The 16714-nt window shown below is 31.8% G+C and overlaps 1 protein-coding gene across 2 annotated transcripts in view; it reads left to right on the top strand.

Annotated features, from left to right (window-relative positions):
- The window catches only part of LOC107449963 (uncharacterized), a 354659-nt gene that overhangs the window by 317635 nt on the left and 20310 nt on the right, over positions 1 to 16714 (top strand). The gene's annotated exons all lie outside the window — the stretch shown is intronic.

Genomic DNA, 16714 nt, shown 5'->3' with positions numbered 1-16714 from the left:
CATTGTTAATAATATGAAAAATCTTGTTTTTCTATGCAAATACGAGATTCGCATTGAGAAACATGTAAGGCATGTTACAATAGCTTACATCTTTTGAATAAAATCTTAAATAGCCAATTCCACCAGGAGCTAAATGCATGTGTGATCGACAAAGTAAAAGAGGCATCTAATAAAAAAGCATCTAGAAGAAATGTGCATAATAAATTTCAGTTTTCATCCGATATATTTAAACTTATAACTATTCGAAGCGAATTTTCCTTTAACACATTTTTCATACTTTTTTTTCAATTCCTACTATTAGTTGATACTCTCCCTATTATCTTGTTCAAATTTTTAATCGTTAATAAAATACTTTTTATTCATACACTCAACTTCAAATACAGTTTTTTTTTAAACTTCTAGTGGATGACACTTTGATGTTAATACAGTTTTTTTCAAAATATTAATTCATTCATTAAATAGGGATGAGCGAAAAACGAAATATAATTGGTTAAGCATTAGTCATTGTTTTAAATTTTACTATAAGCCATTCAGTTTTTCACATATTTTAAAAATAACATCAGTGATAATTTCTAACTTACAGCTCTATTTGAACAAAAAAAATAGTTTATTGCGCACATTTAAATATTTAATTGGGTATAATATAAAAAAAACACAACTACTTCCACTTAGTAGGAATAACATTTACCATGACGCAATGCTAAATTCTATGCCACTATCCACATAAATCAATTATTAATCAAAAATCGAATATCAATTACTTTTCTTTATAATGCAATAAAATCTGGCGAGCAGCTATTTAAACGATCAGACACTTCGTTTGTTTATTTGTGGCTTGAAGTTAGGCTCGCAGAAAATGCCGTTCATGGGTTAAATTTAGTAGGAACAACACAACCTGTGACGTAGGCTATATTATACCCAATTGGGTATAATATGAAAAAAGCACAACTACTTCCACTTACTAGGAATAACATTTACCTTTTAGTTTAATTAATAAACTGAGTTTTAAATATGTTTACTAAATTCATAAACTTCGGTAAAACAACACTATAAATTATTTCCAAAGGAACTAGACTAATACAATTGGGTATAATATGAAAAAAGCACAACTACTTCCACTTACTAGGAATAACATTTACCTTTTAGTTTAATTAATAAACTGAGTTTTAAATATGTTTACTAAATTCATAAACTTCGGTAAAACAACACTATAAATTATTTCCAAAGGAACTAGACTAATACAATTGGGTATAATATGAAAAAAGCACAACTACTTCCACTTACTAGGAATAACATTTACCTTTTAGTTTAATTAATAAACTGAGTTTTAAATATGCTTACTAAATTCATAAACTTCGGTAAAACAACAATATAAATTATTTCCAAAGGAACTAGACTAATACAATTTCAACCTGGCGAGTAGCGACTTATAAACAAGACACTTCGTTTGATGCTTTTACTTGTTGCTAGAAATCAGGTTCGCAGAAAATGCTGTTTACTAGTTAAATTTAGTAGGAATAACACGATCTGTGACGTAGGCTATAGTATACCCAATCATTTAATATTCTCTGTGTCAGATAAATTAAATAAAGAACATCACGTGGTAGCACGTGTGGTCCACGTCACCAAATTAATTTTTTTAGTTGTCTGATACCGCGCGCCTTTTTTTTCTTCTTTTCAATTCCTACTATTAGTTCATACTCTCCCTATTATCTTGTTCAAATTTTGAATCGTTAATAAAATACTTTTTTATTCATCCACTCAAATTCAAATACAGTTTTTTTTAAACTTGTAGGGAATGAATGACATTTGATGTTAATACAGTTTTTTCAAATATTAATCATTATTTAAATTTAATTAATTAATTTTAGTTTTATAAGGAAGAAATATTTTTAAATTATTTAGTAAAAAGTAACTAAAATAAAAATTTTCTTTGCTGATCTAAGTAGGAAATGACTTTAATTTTATATATATATATATATATTACTTGTTTATTATTTTGTCAAAAGAATCAGGTCGAAATAAATGAGAAATATTATATTTATAATTTTAATAATTTATGATTATGATATAGAGACACATGTGCTACTTGCAAGTATGGACTGACATGCTCACTTTCAAATAATAATTGTTTATAATGTACACTTATTTGCAATTATTTATATCTGAAAAAACAATAATTCCTCATTGAGATTTTATTAATTTACAAATCAATTATTGATAAAAATTCGAATATTAAGGAATTTTTTTTCAATCTTTTTCAGGATTTTATATTTTAGTACAAATATAAATCCAATAATCTAATGCATTTTTTTTAGTAACTATTAGATTCGTTTTTAAATTTAAAAAATACCAAAATGTATTTTTACTAGTAATTAGAGCGTCAAAAAAATATATGTAGAAGAAACACAGGTGTCCTATTGTCGCAAAAAGATTGATAAAATATATATCATTAAATTAGTTTCCTTTTCACTCAAAAGTTTTGATTAAAGAAAAAAAAATTTTAAAAAATGAATGAATAAACATGCTGAATAAAAAAAAAATTCAAAAAATAGTAGTTTCATTATTTATTCATTTAAAAACTAAACATTTATTTTAAAAAATGCCACGTATATACCACGTAATAACTTTAAAAAAAAAGAGAAAAAAATGCCATACTGAACAAAATAATTTTCGAAAAATTTTATCATTGCTCATTCATTTCATTTGAAAACTAAGCATTAAATAAAAAAAAACACCATGTGCACTTTAAAAAAAACGAGATAAGAAGGAAAAAAAACAACATACTGAACAAAAAAAATTTCGAAAATTTGTTGTTTCATTATTCATTCCTTTAATTTTAGTACTAAACATTTAATAATGAAAAATATCATGTGTAAAGTTAATAATTTTGATTTTTACATAGATCGGATAAAAACTATAGAAGCTGTTGAGAATTTAAAGGGAAAAAAATTTGTTTTGAGAAGTTTCGAAAATAAGTTGTTGAATGTCGTAAATAGTAATAATATAAATAAAATATGTGTATAGGGGAGAGTCGGGTAGCCCCGCCCACTTAAGGAGTATTCCTTATATTTCTGTATAATATTGAGTAATAATCAATATTTTTGTATGTTTCTATTGTTTTATTATCTAACTAAATAATGAAAAAAGAATAAACCAAAAATAGAACAGTTTAACTTAAGAAAATTGAAATTTTAAAAAAACATGTTTTTCAACTCTTTTCAAAATGTGTCGGGTAGCCCCGCCCAGTTACAAAAATTATGATTTTTGACTGTTTTTTCTGGTGCAAATGAAAATGACCAATGTATTGACAACAAATAAACCTCGTTTATCATTTTTATCACAAATTTATTTTATTTATTACATATTTATATACTTTTAGTGAATTCTATCATTTAATAACAATCATTTCATAACAACAATATTTGTTGTTAAAAATGCATATAACATTCAAATTTGAAGCAATAAAATAATAATCTTTGCGACCGTACATTTATCGACGAAATAAAATAGGGCGTTGATACCCGTCATTCATGTGAGCGGGGCTACCCGAAATCCAATTTTTTTGTAAATTTGTAATTACTACAACAATTTTTCTCATATAAACTTCTTTCTTTGTTCAAATTAAACTTAAGACTACATACTTTAATGCTGTATGTATAGAAAAAATTATTTTTTTAGTATTAAAATGAAGTTTAATCGAAACATTCAGCCAATTTTTCTTAACTTCATGTCTACTGTATTCAACATATATAAAATGTCTTTTCAAAGCTGCCCACTGTATCTATAGGGTTGGCCAGGCCTGTTCTAGAAATTGGTCTAGTACACAGCATCGTTATGAAGCTTATGTGTTTGCTTCCTGTTCGGAATATTTAATAGCTTTTGGAAGTAATAGCCAGTATAAAACATGTCATTAAAAAGATTTCTGTTGCATTTACGTCTATAGGCTTCTAATACTTTCTTTCCTTTAATCATAGCTCGCATTTTTTGGTGTTATTTTTAATGCTACTTGCCATTATAAGCAAGCCTGCTCGATGAAACCAAGTAAAAATAGGGCAGAGGGTGAGTTTCTTGATTTTCAATGGCGTCCTCTATGGCCAAGAATACAACTTCAGCACACACTTGTCACAGCCTGTTTATAGGGCGGACCATATGGTCCTTCCATCCATTCATTCTTCCATCCATCCATTCTTACATCCATTCATTTATCAACAGATCGAATCAGAGAACAATCAATCTTCAATTCAGTACCCGCAGAGGCATAATTTGCTATGGGAACATGGGGAGTTTGTGACCCGACCGTGCACCAGTCACTCTTTATAATACGACGGGAATCGAACGTACGACCTCTAACACATGGATACAACCCCCTACCAACCAGGCAATCCCAGCCTACGCCATTTTTTGTAATCCCTATGTATATTCAACCATGCCAGACCCTAATCCAGGCCCAATACGGGTTCAAACTTTTGAAAATATTTTCTGATATAAGAGTTTTCATCGTTTACAACTGAACAAGTGAAGTCCGTTTGACTGATTTAACGTGCGTAAAATATGAGAACTAACTAAATAATAATTTAAGTATAAAAAAGAAGAAGCATTAATTCTCATGAATGACGTAAAAATGGGCCAAGTGAAAAAAACTTAATTCTTGACACATTTTTTTAGTTCAGGAAACAAATTTTAAAAGAAATAAAAGGTTATATTATAACTGATTCCAACTACATCGTAGAGACAAACATCCACACACAAAAAAAAGAGAGCGAGGCGTTAAAGGCCGCTGGATTGTAAATTAGCACACGGGTACGAAATCCCAGGATCTCGGGCAAGTATCGACTCGGACTAAAAATCTCCGATTAGCTGGGTGAACTCAGTCCCTTAAAAGTGTGATTTTATTTTATTTCATAACCGTCTTAGAATATCCGATCCAATTTTAAGTTTTCGACCACCAATGTTCAACTCCATAGCCTTGTCATTTTAAATCCAATTCAGACGATAAGGGAATTCTTGGACCAAGTATTGAGGAAAAATTGATCTTCGTGGAAGATTTTTAAGGGAACTAACCCACATTTGCAGAGAGGAAAACAACGGAAACCTCCCACGGTTAGCTTGACGGTAGGAGTACTCGAGACCATGATCCATCTACCACTGAGGATATTTTAAGTCAGCATTGTCGTCGGTGCGAGATGGATGCGGAATTCGTATCGAGCAGCCATCCCTAAGATTCAAACCCGGTTCACCTTATTGGAAGTAGAACGCTCTATCCCCATAGTCATCTCGGCTCTGGCTTTTTTCATTATTTTATTTCATAACGGTCATCAAACAGAGGGCCCAATTTTTTGGGTTTGCACCTAAAAATTTTCAACTGCTTAGCCTTGTAATTTTGAACCCGATCCAGACGACAAGGGATCAAATATTGAGAGAAATTTACCATCGTGGAGGACTTTTTGACGGAACTAACCCGCATTTGCGTTACGTGGAGAGGAAAACCACGAAAACCTCCTACGGTTAACCTGACTGCAAGGGGACTCTAACCCATGATCCGTCTACCACTGAAGATGTTTTACTTCAGCACTGTGGTCGGTGGGAGCCGGGTGTGGAATTCGAATCAACCAGCCATTGCCGGGATTTGAATCCGGTTCACCTGATTGGGAGGCTAGCGCTCTATCCTCTGAGCAACCACTGCTCGGCTTTTTCTTTCTTCTATAATCTAGCATATATGCATCTCGGGTTCAAAATCCTATAGATGTCGGGTACATTTCGAGTGAGATGTGAAAATGCCGGGCTGACTCAGACTCCTAAATGTGAGATTGAGCTCTATGTATTGCTCCAACAAATTTGGTCTGGTAGGGAAAGACCCTATATGCAAAGATGTTCAAAACAAACACACTAAAGATAATATATTAAATAAATGAATGTTTAAAACGATTTGCAGCGAAGCCCGTTTTCTTTTTTCCTTTTTTTAAAAATTTTATTCGATAGATAAATAGCACTGCCAAAGCAAGTCACCTGTTACATTCTTCCTTGCAAAATCCCTCGTTAAAGTAATCTCTTCGTGCCAAAGAATGTATCTAAACTTCTGAATCATCCTGAACAGCTTTCTTCGGAGAAAATTAAGTGGCGTTCACGTCACTTCAGTTCTTGTCAAGATCTTGGCTTGAACCATAATCTGGATGGCTGCCACTAATTACCTCACATAGGGACAAGGATCTCTTCCGCCTTCACATATCCGTGACAGTTACAGCGGGGACACAGAAAAGTGGAATTTTTTTTTTAAAGTCTCAGCTCTTTTTATTCGTTTAATTTGTAATACAGACGTGAATGACTTGCAAATGAAAAGTGTTTTGCCTTTTTTTTTTTACTTGGCGTGACTACAAAAATGATCTTCGGTTACTTTTGTAGCATTTTATCTTTTTAAAATTTAAAAGAATGGGAAGCCTTGTTAAGGACAAAATCGTGTAAGATGAATTGCTTTTATGTATCCGAAAAAGCATCAAATATGCGAAACATTGGATACATCATTAACAAGTTATTTTCAAAGCAAATGAAATCATCCGGTTGCTCCTTTTGATTAATGACCCCTCAAGCTTATAACCTCTCGTTAACTGGGCCCAATAGCCGTTTTTTTTTAAATAAAAGTAAAGCAAATCATTTTTAGTTGCTTCATAAGCACACAAAATAATTTTTAAAAATTAGAAAAATTATTCATATTCAGTTCTTAAAAAAAAAATCAATTTTAAATGGGAATTTTATTTTAAAAATTTTAATTTTTTTTTTTTTTTTTTTTTTTTTTTTGCACATTTTTCTTTAGTTCTTTTTTTCTAATGTCGGCAATGATTACTGCTAGAAATCTGTGCATTTCCTTGCTTGCATATAAGTTAGAACCTTTTCAATGGTTATTTAAGTGTAAAATCGAAGAAAAATTTAAATTATTTTTAAACGCTGATTTAAAGCGCAGTTTTTATAATAAATCAAGCTAATTGTAAAAATGTTAGGTTAAAAGTTCTTTTAGCAGAAAAAAATATACTTGTGGATTTAAAGAACATGAAAATATCAAAAATGCATCCATGCAAAAATGCACTTTAGAGTTTTTTTTTTTTTTTTTTTTTTTGGAACAATCACAGCTTCTTTCTGCATAAAATCACTCATAACTTCACTAAAAATACAGATAGAGTAAAGAATTTCGTTTTCTGAGTGCTTAGAATTTTAAAATAATAATTTTATTTATTCTTTAATCAATTTATGAGAAATGTAACCGTTTAATAATTTATTTATTTTTTGATCAAAAATTAATTTAAAAATTTACTATTTATCATTAAAACAAAAACAAGATTTAGTAATGTTTTGTAAATCAAACAATTCAATTAAAAATGAATATTTATTTTATAAGCAATATTCTTTTATTTTAAATGCCTAGGATGTTTATAATTAAACTTCCCTTTTTCAGAGGTAAAAATCAGAAATGACGTTAAGTTTGGCAATGACGTTGTGTACGATGTGTGACGTCGTAGTAATGACGCACTTGTGGCTGAATCCATAAAATAATTTTGCTACGACTAAGCTTGAGTTGTTAGAAGAGTTTTGAAACATAAAAACACGTAATAACTTATTCATAAATCGACTACCAATAAAACATTTAAAGATCAAGAGATACGTTGACATTAGTGTTTACCGTAGTATTAACAAGCCGATTAATGTTATTTAACTAGTATCTAACAGTTAACTAACTATTTAGCGATTTAAATTTTTTTTTATCAACAATATTAATTTGTATTCAAATTTTCTTCATGTTTTCGGTTTTATTCATTTTTCTTTTACTTATATGCATCGATGTTTTATTTTTCTTACACTCGTTTTCAGCTACGAGAGCCTATGTATCCCCTTACTGGTGAGTTTTTGAGCCATCTAACTGGTAAGATATTTGAACTTGAACAAATGGCATAGCAAATTGTCGAATTCATTTTCAATATGGTAATCAAAAACGTGATTTTTCTTCCGGAAAAAGAAGTTGTCAGTGTGCAGCGTGTTCCGATAAAAAATGCATGGCGCAGTATTTGCAAACAAAATAATTTCTGCGGTTTAGATTTAAGCTTTTCGAGAAATCTTATGTTTTTATTTTGAGAAAAATTTGCTGCCTACGGCAACCGGCTTTCTTGCTTACATTTCTTTTAATATAACGGCAGGCACTGAACTTTCGTTCTTCGCCTTAGAAGATGCTGGAAGTGTTGCTCATTTATCGTTACCCAGTGGGCACCTGTGAACCAAAGCCACGGAGGCGAGCAACATTACCCACGCCACACTGCCACAAATACCCGTTCATAGGGTGGACCACATTCATACACTGACACATCAGAAGACAACACTGAGAGAGAGAGAGAGAAACATCCATGCCCATAGCGGGATTTGAACCTGCAGTCAGTGGCTTCGCAGTCAGACACGCTACCTGGCCGGTTTCTTGCTTACATGAGCACACAGCTTTGCGACTGCACATTTTCCCCCGATGCTTTCGTCAGCATTGATCTGCAACCTTGGCATTAGCATTTTAAGATTTTAAAGGAAATTGTTAGAACTCTTACGTGAACTCGCTTTCGACGGCAGGTTTGTTCCCCACACGCAAACTCAACGTTTCGTGGTTCTTACTATGAGTAACCGAAATGGGTAGATGTCGACTTCTACCGGTAAATCACTTAGTTGGAGTCGTGATGGCTCAGGGGATCGAGCGTTTGCTCTCCAATGAGGTGAACTGAGTACGAATTTCGCATTCGGCTTGTACCGACCATAGTGCTGACATGAAATATCCTCAGTGGTAGAAGGATCATGTGTTAGAATCCCCTTGCCGTCAGGCTAATCGTGGGATTTTTTCGTGGTTTTACTCTACATGTAACGCAAATGCGGGTTACTTCCATCAAAAAGTTCACCACGAAGGCACATTTCTCCCAATACTTGATACAAGAGTTCCCCTGTCTTCTGGATTGGGTTCAAAATTGCAAGGCTACGATGTTGAACATTAGTAGTCGTAAACTCAAAATTGAGTCTGCTGTTCAACGACGGTTATGAAATAAAATCGCATAGTCTCATGTCCGAAATACATACTAGGTCTAATTAAGTGCCACTACCCCGTATACCCTACAATGGTGTTTTTTTTTACGATTCAGTGCCACTGCACGGTATACATTTGCCCGGTATTCCGAACACTGATATTTCTCTTAATCTATCCTCAGCTGATTTTTTTTGTCGTATGCCTGTTTAGGCAGTGGGGATGCGGTTATTCCTGTTTTTCAGTGGCGCCATCTATGGCCAGGAATTCGATTTCTGTCGCGCCATTCACACAACCACAACCCGTTTATAGGGCGGATCACATTCACACTCATTTACACACAAAGGAGAAAGGACATAGAACACACACAGAGAGAAAGAAACATCCATGCCTTGCCCAGGATTCGAACCCAGAACCTTTCTGATGCAAGGACAATTCCCTGCCCCCTACACAAACCGGTCGGCTCAGCAGATATTAAAATATCGAATAAATATAAAAAATTTCAACGAATAAATTAATATCAAATCGGATATAACAAAAACGTCGGACATTCTCCAAAGCGACTATGTGATTGTTGACATTCACCAATGAAAGTCAACATTCTCTTGACTTCGGCCATTCACTGTAACATAGCCATAGCATGAATTCACTTCTTACGGTTTAATGGCACAAGGGTCGATATCGGCTATGCTGCCACAAACATATGGTGGAATTTTCAGGAACGTGTTATTCACCTTTCTGACACTTAAGTTATTTAATACAATAACTAAGAAGTACAAATATGAAGGTGTTTTAGTTATTTTTCTTATAATCTGATAAGAAACATACTGTCTATTAATGGAGATCACTATCTTGATATCAACCTGTTAATTAGCATTACTGTCAGTTAGGTTTATTACTTTGATACCGAAATGAAGTTTTAGATTTTCTATATTTATCTGATAAGAAAAAATTCTCTAAATTAAAGAATTCTATATCGGTAAAACGTGTTTTATTTAGCATTACTGTCAAGCAGGTTTCCCACGGTCTGGAAATTTATTTTAAGTGGTAGCAAAAATGAAATATATCTAGATGTGTTCTAAGTTACTAATAAATATTTAGTTTAAAGGAAATATATATGGGTGAAAAGAGTAACTCGAGAATAATTTAGTAATTCTCAATTGAAAGATACATTTACTCAGTTTTCAGTACTATTGAAAAACCTTAGCTACCGCTTATTTGTTTTTTCCAGGTCGTAGAAACCTTGCTCTAATGAATCAAATAATTGTTAAATATCAGAATGAAATATTTTTATTTTTGTATTTCTTATTATGTATAAAAATCTAGTGTGCATGATGGTGTTGCAGTTTTTCATTGTTGTCGGTGCATTTTTATTGGCTGGAAAATCACGTGGCAGGATCCAGTTTTCCCACATTAATTTTCACATTGGTTTGGCTGTCATAAGGGTTAAATTTATATAAGCCATAAAGTTTTTATTTTCCTATAAATATTTTTGCATCCCTAAAGGAACTGTACTGTTATTAAGTTTTTAATTTTGTTTTGTTTTCTAAATTAAGAGTTTAAGAGGATTGTTTTTATTATTATTATTGTTAGAATAACGTAACTCTACGTTACATTTTAAGATAATTTAAATCGGTGTCTGATGTTATTGATCGTTTTATAATTATTCTTCGGCGTAAATAACATTAGAATATTATGAATTACCGTTAAAGAGATTCTTTGAATGATTTAGAACTTTAAGATCAACTTCATGCACAAAGTATAGAAGACAAAATTTTTTATTAAAATATACACCAGTCCATTTAGTAAGCAAAATTATTAAATTATAGTTCTGAACTCACCAAATTTTTTATTACACTATACTTTAAATCTTAAATAATATTTCAAAAAATTATTATTTAGAAAAATGATTTACGTTCACAAATAGATCTTAACAGTATCATCCCTAGTAACAAAATAACTTTGGACCAACATTCACTAACCTTGACTCAATAAGGGTTCAAAGGGCGGTTATTTTCCAATATTGGAACTGCATAGAATTGTTAGATTCACCCGATATTTTTCTGCTACTTTGCAACCAATATCAGCCCTATATAGAATTGTCAAATTACCAGATATTTGATATTCATTATTCAGCCAATTTAGTCCCTATATTGTCAACATGAAGGCCGATATTGGCCCTATATAGGACCAATATTAAAAATTCTAGACATCCCAATAGTGGTCCCTTGGTGCATGGTTATGTAGGACCTATATTGAACCAATTTTAAGCCCACCTGGGGCCAAGGTAAAATTGTTGCTAGGGATAAGGGAAGGAAATATTTGGACATGGGAAGCGGAGGGACAATTGTTCTTTTTATTACATCAATCGGACCTCTATTTAACGAAGTAGCTAAATCCCGATAATAAGTTCGTAATATGGAAAATTCGTTAAATAGAAAATCACCTTTTAAAATACTTGAACAACACAAAACAGGTTCTTAAATTTATAAACACCAGACATAATTAAAATACCAATGGATGCACCTTTATCTTGTAAACTAGTATCTTTTATTTATTTTATAAATCTTAACCATAAAAGTATTTTCCGTATGGAAAACAATGAGGCTAAACATTATCCAGTGTCACACTATCATGCTGCATACATTTTCAACTAAAAAAAGCTAAATTCATGTCTAAAATTATAAGGCATTTATCATAAAGGAAATAACACATACATCACCACATGTGCTGAAAGTTTAATAGCTACTGATAAAATCCGTTCATTTGGACTGAGGTATTCGTTTGAAATGCAATTTAAAAAGGGATTTTACTGCCTTCTCTAAAAAGCACTAAAGCATTGCATAAAGCAGTGGTTTCGAAAATTAATTCAAGGTCTTTTCCTCCATAAAATGCGTCAACAAGTTTGAAATATTTTGGGAAATAGGTAAAGTGGATCTGAAAGAAAAGTTCGTTAAATAGAAAATTCACTTCGCTATTTGGAAGTTATTTTACAGAGAAATTTCCAAAACTAGTGGGCTGCGCCCCCTACTCGCTAACGCTCGCCAACCCCCGAAAATTGCTACGCAATCTTATATGGTTTGCTTCGCAAACCAAGCTCGCTTCGCTCGCTACTAACTTACGTACATTGCAAATGCACAAAATTCTAAGAATTCAAAACAATAATTTAAATCCATATAACAACTTTTTTTTTTTTTTTAAAAAATTACATCTTTTTAGTAAATACTAAGTCATTGAAATAAATTTGAATTCAAATAAATGACATGTAATTCGTTAAACCTATTAGAAATGTGCTATAGTATAAAATCTTAAGATAAAATTTCTAAAACTGATATCTCTTTAAAAAGGTTTAAATTTTGGCCATGATTAAGTCTATTAAAAATTGAAATAAGTGAATTGCAATGGAAAAACCTGCATAAACAAATAAATTCTAGTAAAACAAATAAATTCGTGATATAAATCAAAAATCGTCAAATAAATTGGTAACATATAAATTCGTGAAAAAAAGCGCTTTCGACAAAATACTAAAATAGAGATCTATTTACAAAGACTACTCACTTCTGCCTAGCTTATGCTCTCTCTGGTTATTTCAGTTTCCGTTTTTAAAAGCGCTATATGTTGAGCCATCTCAGATAGATTTGGCATGTGACATTTTTAGCGGCAATCATGGGTCGATTTTCTAGCGTTGCCATTCGGGGAGTTGTAATGAGGCTTTTTTTTGTCGCCGTGTAAGAGAAATATATATATAGATGTTCTTGGTTCCTCGAAAAAAATCGCAAAATAGAGAAATTCGTAAAATGGAAGTTCGTAAAATAGAAGTCCGACTGTATTTTTAGTTGAATAGTTTCAACTGTTTTACGCTAAGAAACAGCAATTATTGCGAAAAATTATCGGGGTTGATGAGCGTCAGCGAACAGGGGGCTTAGCCCCCGAATATTTTATAAAAAATCTATAATCGAAATTTTACCTTTCTAACTTAATGGTCAGTGGAAGAATTCGTGATGAGTGAGTGTATTTCACTCAAAGCCACTTATCATTCTCAGGCAAATAAAATGCAAGCCCTTAAAATTTGTGCTATTTTCAGGCATTATTTTTCCCATGACTTTTAAAATTCCAAATACCCTATCAAAGATTGAAAGTTTTCCTTTTAAATCTAGCCATTGTGTTTCATTTCTATTCTTTTTGAACTACGCCTTATTTATCAGTTGATAGATTTAAAATCACGACTGTAATTCCCATGAAGCATATAAAAGAAGAAGAAAAAACTTTTGTCTGAAAACAACTGAAATATTTTCACCCCTTTACCCTCTCCTGAAATCCCGAGTGCTGGATAGAAAAATATTTCCACAGAGGGACTTTAAGAATGGGAGAAAACTGGATTCGTTTTACGAGCGTTTGCCAGGAAAACTGAAGTTGTGGAATTTTTTTTTTAGAAATCCGGAAGGTTTTATCATAAACAAATGCTTATTTTTATTTTTCTTCTGCTTCATGAAAAGAAAACTACTACTTTTACTATGCCCGAACTTTAAAAAAATCTTTACGGTTATTCTCTCTTGAAATCCTTTCAATATGAAGTGCCTTAGAAAAAAGTTTTTTGTTATTGTTCCCCTTCCTTATTGTATAAAGCGTGATTTGAAGACAGTAGGCTTAGGTTTTCTTCTGACTGTTTTAAGTTTTCCTTTTGTTCGCAGTTACCCCTAAAAATATCGCTTAGATAAAAAAAAAAGTGCCAGAAAACTTTTCTTGATATACATATATATAAATAGTCAAACCCCTTTATAGTGAACTCCCGGATATAGTGAACGAAATTTTGGATCCCGTGCCTTACTATACACATATAATATTATTTTTTGTGGATATCATGAACCAAAAGAAGAAAGGAAATTGGATATTATGCACTTTTTTTTGTCTTCGAATGATTTTTTTATCTTTATTATCGGTAATTTTTTTAAATGTCTGCATAAAATACATATACCGATTTTTAAAACCATCTATTGGGTGGAATGTAGCCATAAGCATTTTCTCTCGTTTGCTTCTATTATCTCAGTAAATAAAGGGCACACCCCTAAATTTTTTGCACGCAAGACAAAGAGTAATAAGAAATAAAATTTAACACATTTTTTGTTACTACATATTGTTTTTTTAACAATTTTTGCCTTTCTTTTTATGGGTCATTTATTTAAATAACGTGTAATAAAAGGGATCAGTGCGGAAAAATTAGTTAAAATTGTTTGCAATATGGATATAGTGAACTCCCGGTTAAAGTGAACAGAAATTTCGGTCCCTTGAAGGCTCACTATAGCGGGGTTTGACTGTATATTGTAACTTCTCATTATGGTGGAAGATGAACGAAAGCTCTTCCTATCGGCTTTTAATAACTGCCAAAAGCTGATTTTGGTGATAGTTAATTTGCAAAAGTTTTATTTTATAATTTTCGATTATTTTATTTAATAACCGCCAATGAACAGCCCACCCAATTTATTTGGGTTTACGACTACTAATAATCAACTCCGTAGCCTTGTAAATTCGAACCCAATCCAGAAGATAAGGAATGGGATCTCCTGGATCAAGTATTAGGAGAAATTTGCCTTCGTGGAGGACTTTTTGAAGGAGCTAACCCAAATTTGCGTTACATGAAGAGGGAAACCACGAAAATCTCCCACTGGCAGTCTGACCACAAGGGGGCTCTAACCCATGATCCGTCAATCACTGAGGATATTTTATGTCAGAACTGTGGTCTGTGAAAGCTGTGTGCAGAATTCGAATCGACCAGGGATTCTAAACTGGATCACTTCATTGGGAAGCGAGTGCTCTATACCCTGAGCCACCAGGGCTCCAATTGGCAAATTTGACAAACATTGATTTATATCTCCAGATGTTGCTGCCTTCGCTAAGTTCAGTACTTATCGGTTTTAAAGGAATAATGAAGCCAAGTTCACCAACACTTAGGAACGACGCCAGTTTCTGGTTTGCAGAATCTGGCTAGATACCGGCTACCAATGTAACACATGGATCTATATATACGGCAGTATCGCGATCATTTATGATAATACAAATGGAACACAAAAACATCACGATCACTACTGAAAACAATGTTTATCGAATACGATACAATCATGAACCTCCACGATAACATATATCAAAACGATAATATCGTGAATATTATGTACGAGGATAATTGTCGTGTCCAATACTATTGTGTATGTTGATATTTTTCATTTAGATAACGGAAATAATGAACTATGTAAAAATATTTTGCTTTAATTAAATTTGAAAAATATAGCGATAGGGAGCAATGTTCGTGTTGGCGGCAATAACTCGGATAAACAGTCGCCAACACAGTCCCTACAACCGACAAATACACTTTTTTTTTTCTACTAAAATTATGTTTTCAATTTTCGTGACCTGAAATTTGCTTATTAGAGACATTCTTAGAATTAGAGACAGATATTACGAATGTATTAAATAATGTTCAAAAAAAAAATATTGGATGATATACGTTTTGATCATCATAACTGAAATAACTGAAATATTGAAAATAATTCTTAACGTAGGTGTTTTGACTTAATTAATTCAAATTCATTTATTACTTTAAAAACTCAACAAATTTGGCACTTTTTTCTGGACGATGTGAAAAACTTCTTCAGAGTCAAACTTGAAAATAAAATAAAAAATATTATCAACTGAACACTTGATACATTTACTGATACTTGATCGGATAAAAAGCAAAAGAAATTTGCAATAAATAAATGATTGAAGTCTTATTACTTTTTTAATTCTAATTATTCTATTATTTTTTTTTTGTTTTTTTATTATTACTTAATTTTTTATTTATTTTAATATTACCTTTCAATTCATGATGTATTTATAAATGCAATGCTCATTGCATTGTTTATTATTATATATATTGTTTATTATTATTATTATTTTGAGTACGCAGCGGGTTACTTGTCAAAACTTGTCAAAACAAATAATGTTTACCACAAAATATGGAGTCGGAAAGCGAAGGACAATCCGCCATAAGCCTACATTTAATTTTTATTTCATAACTTAAACTAATTCCTGTACATAAAAATGGTATAACTCCAAAACCAATGTTAAAATAATCTATTAAAAATGACATTCAATAAAGGCATTTTGACGATATTTAATATTTCCGTTGGGGGCATACAGTTTCAGAAAGATTTTTTTTATAAAATATTCTGCGTTATTTGTGAGTGTAGCATTCTTGATATTTGCGAATATATCACGTAATAATAAAAAGAATGCATAGTCGTCACTACATGATCTATTGTTTACCAATTATAGTTGAATGTTCGAGTGTATAGTTTTTTTAATTAGTTTATTACATTAATAACTTTAGGCTTGCAATTAAAAAACAATAAATGATTTATGACGAAAATAAAATATACAAAAAAAAAGAGAAATTTCACGAGATCTCTTTCTTACTGAAGGTCTGAATATGTCTGCTGTGGAAACCAGAGTAAAACTATTTTGAATGGGTGTGAATTGCGTACTCTTCAACTTAAACCAATGCGCAAATGGGGAAATTCTCATACAAAAACTTACTGATAACTATGTATGATTGGTTTTCTTTCCCTCTCTCCTTTACTCGCTTTATTGTCATCACCTTGTATAGTCATTCACATTTTCGTCTCGATAACGAAACACTATTGA

Source organism: Parasteatoda tepidariorum, chromosome 6 (genome assembly GCF_982258835.1).
Source record: "Parasteatoda tepidariorum strain Cologne lab strain chromosome 6, Ptep-v5.0, whole genome shotgun sequence".
NCBI classification, from domain to species: Eukaryota; Metazoa; Arthropoda; class Arachnida; order Araneae; family Theridiidae; genus Parasteatoda; species Parasteatoda tepidariorum.
The sequence above is the reverse complement of the archived record's forward strand: the minus strand, read 5'-3'. Positions and strand labels throughout refer to the sequence as shown.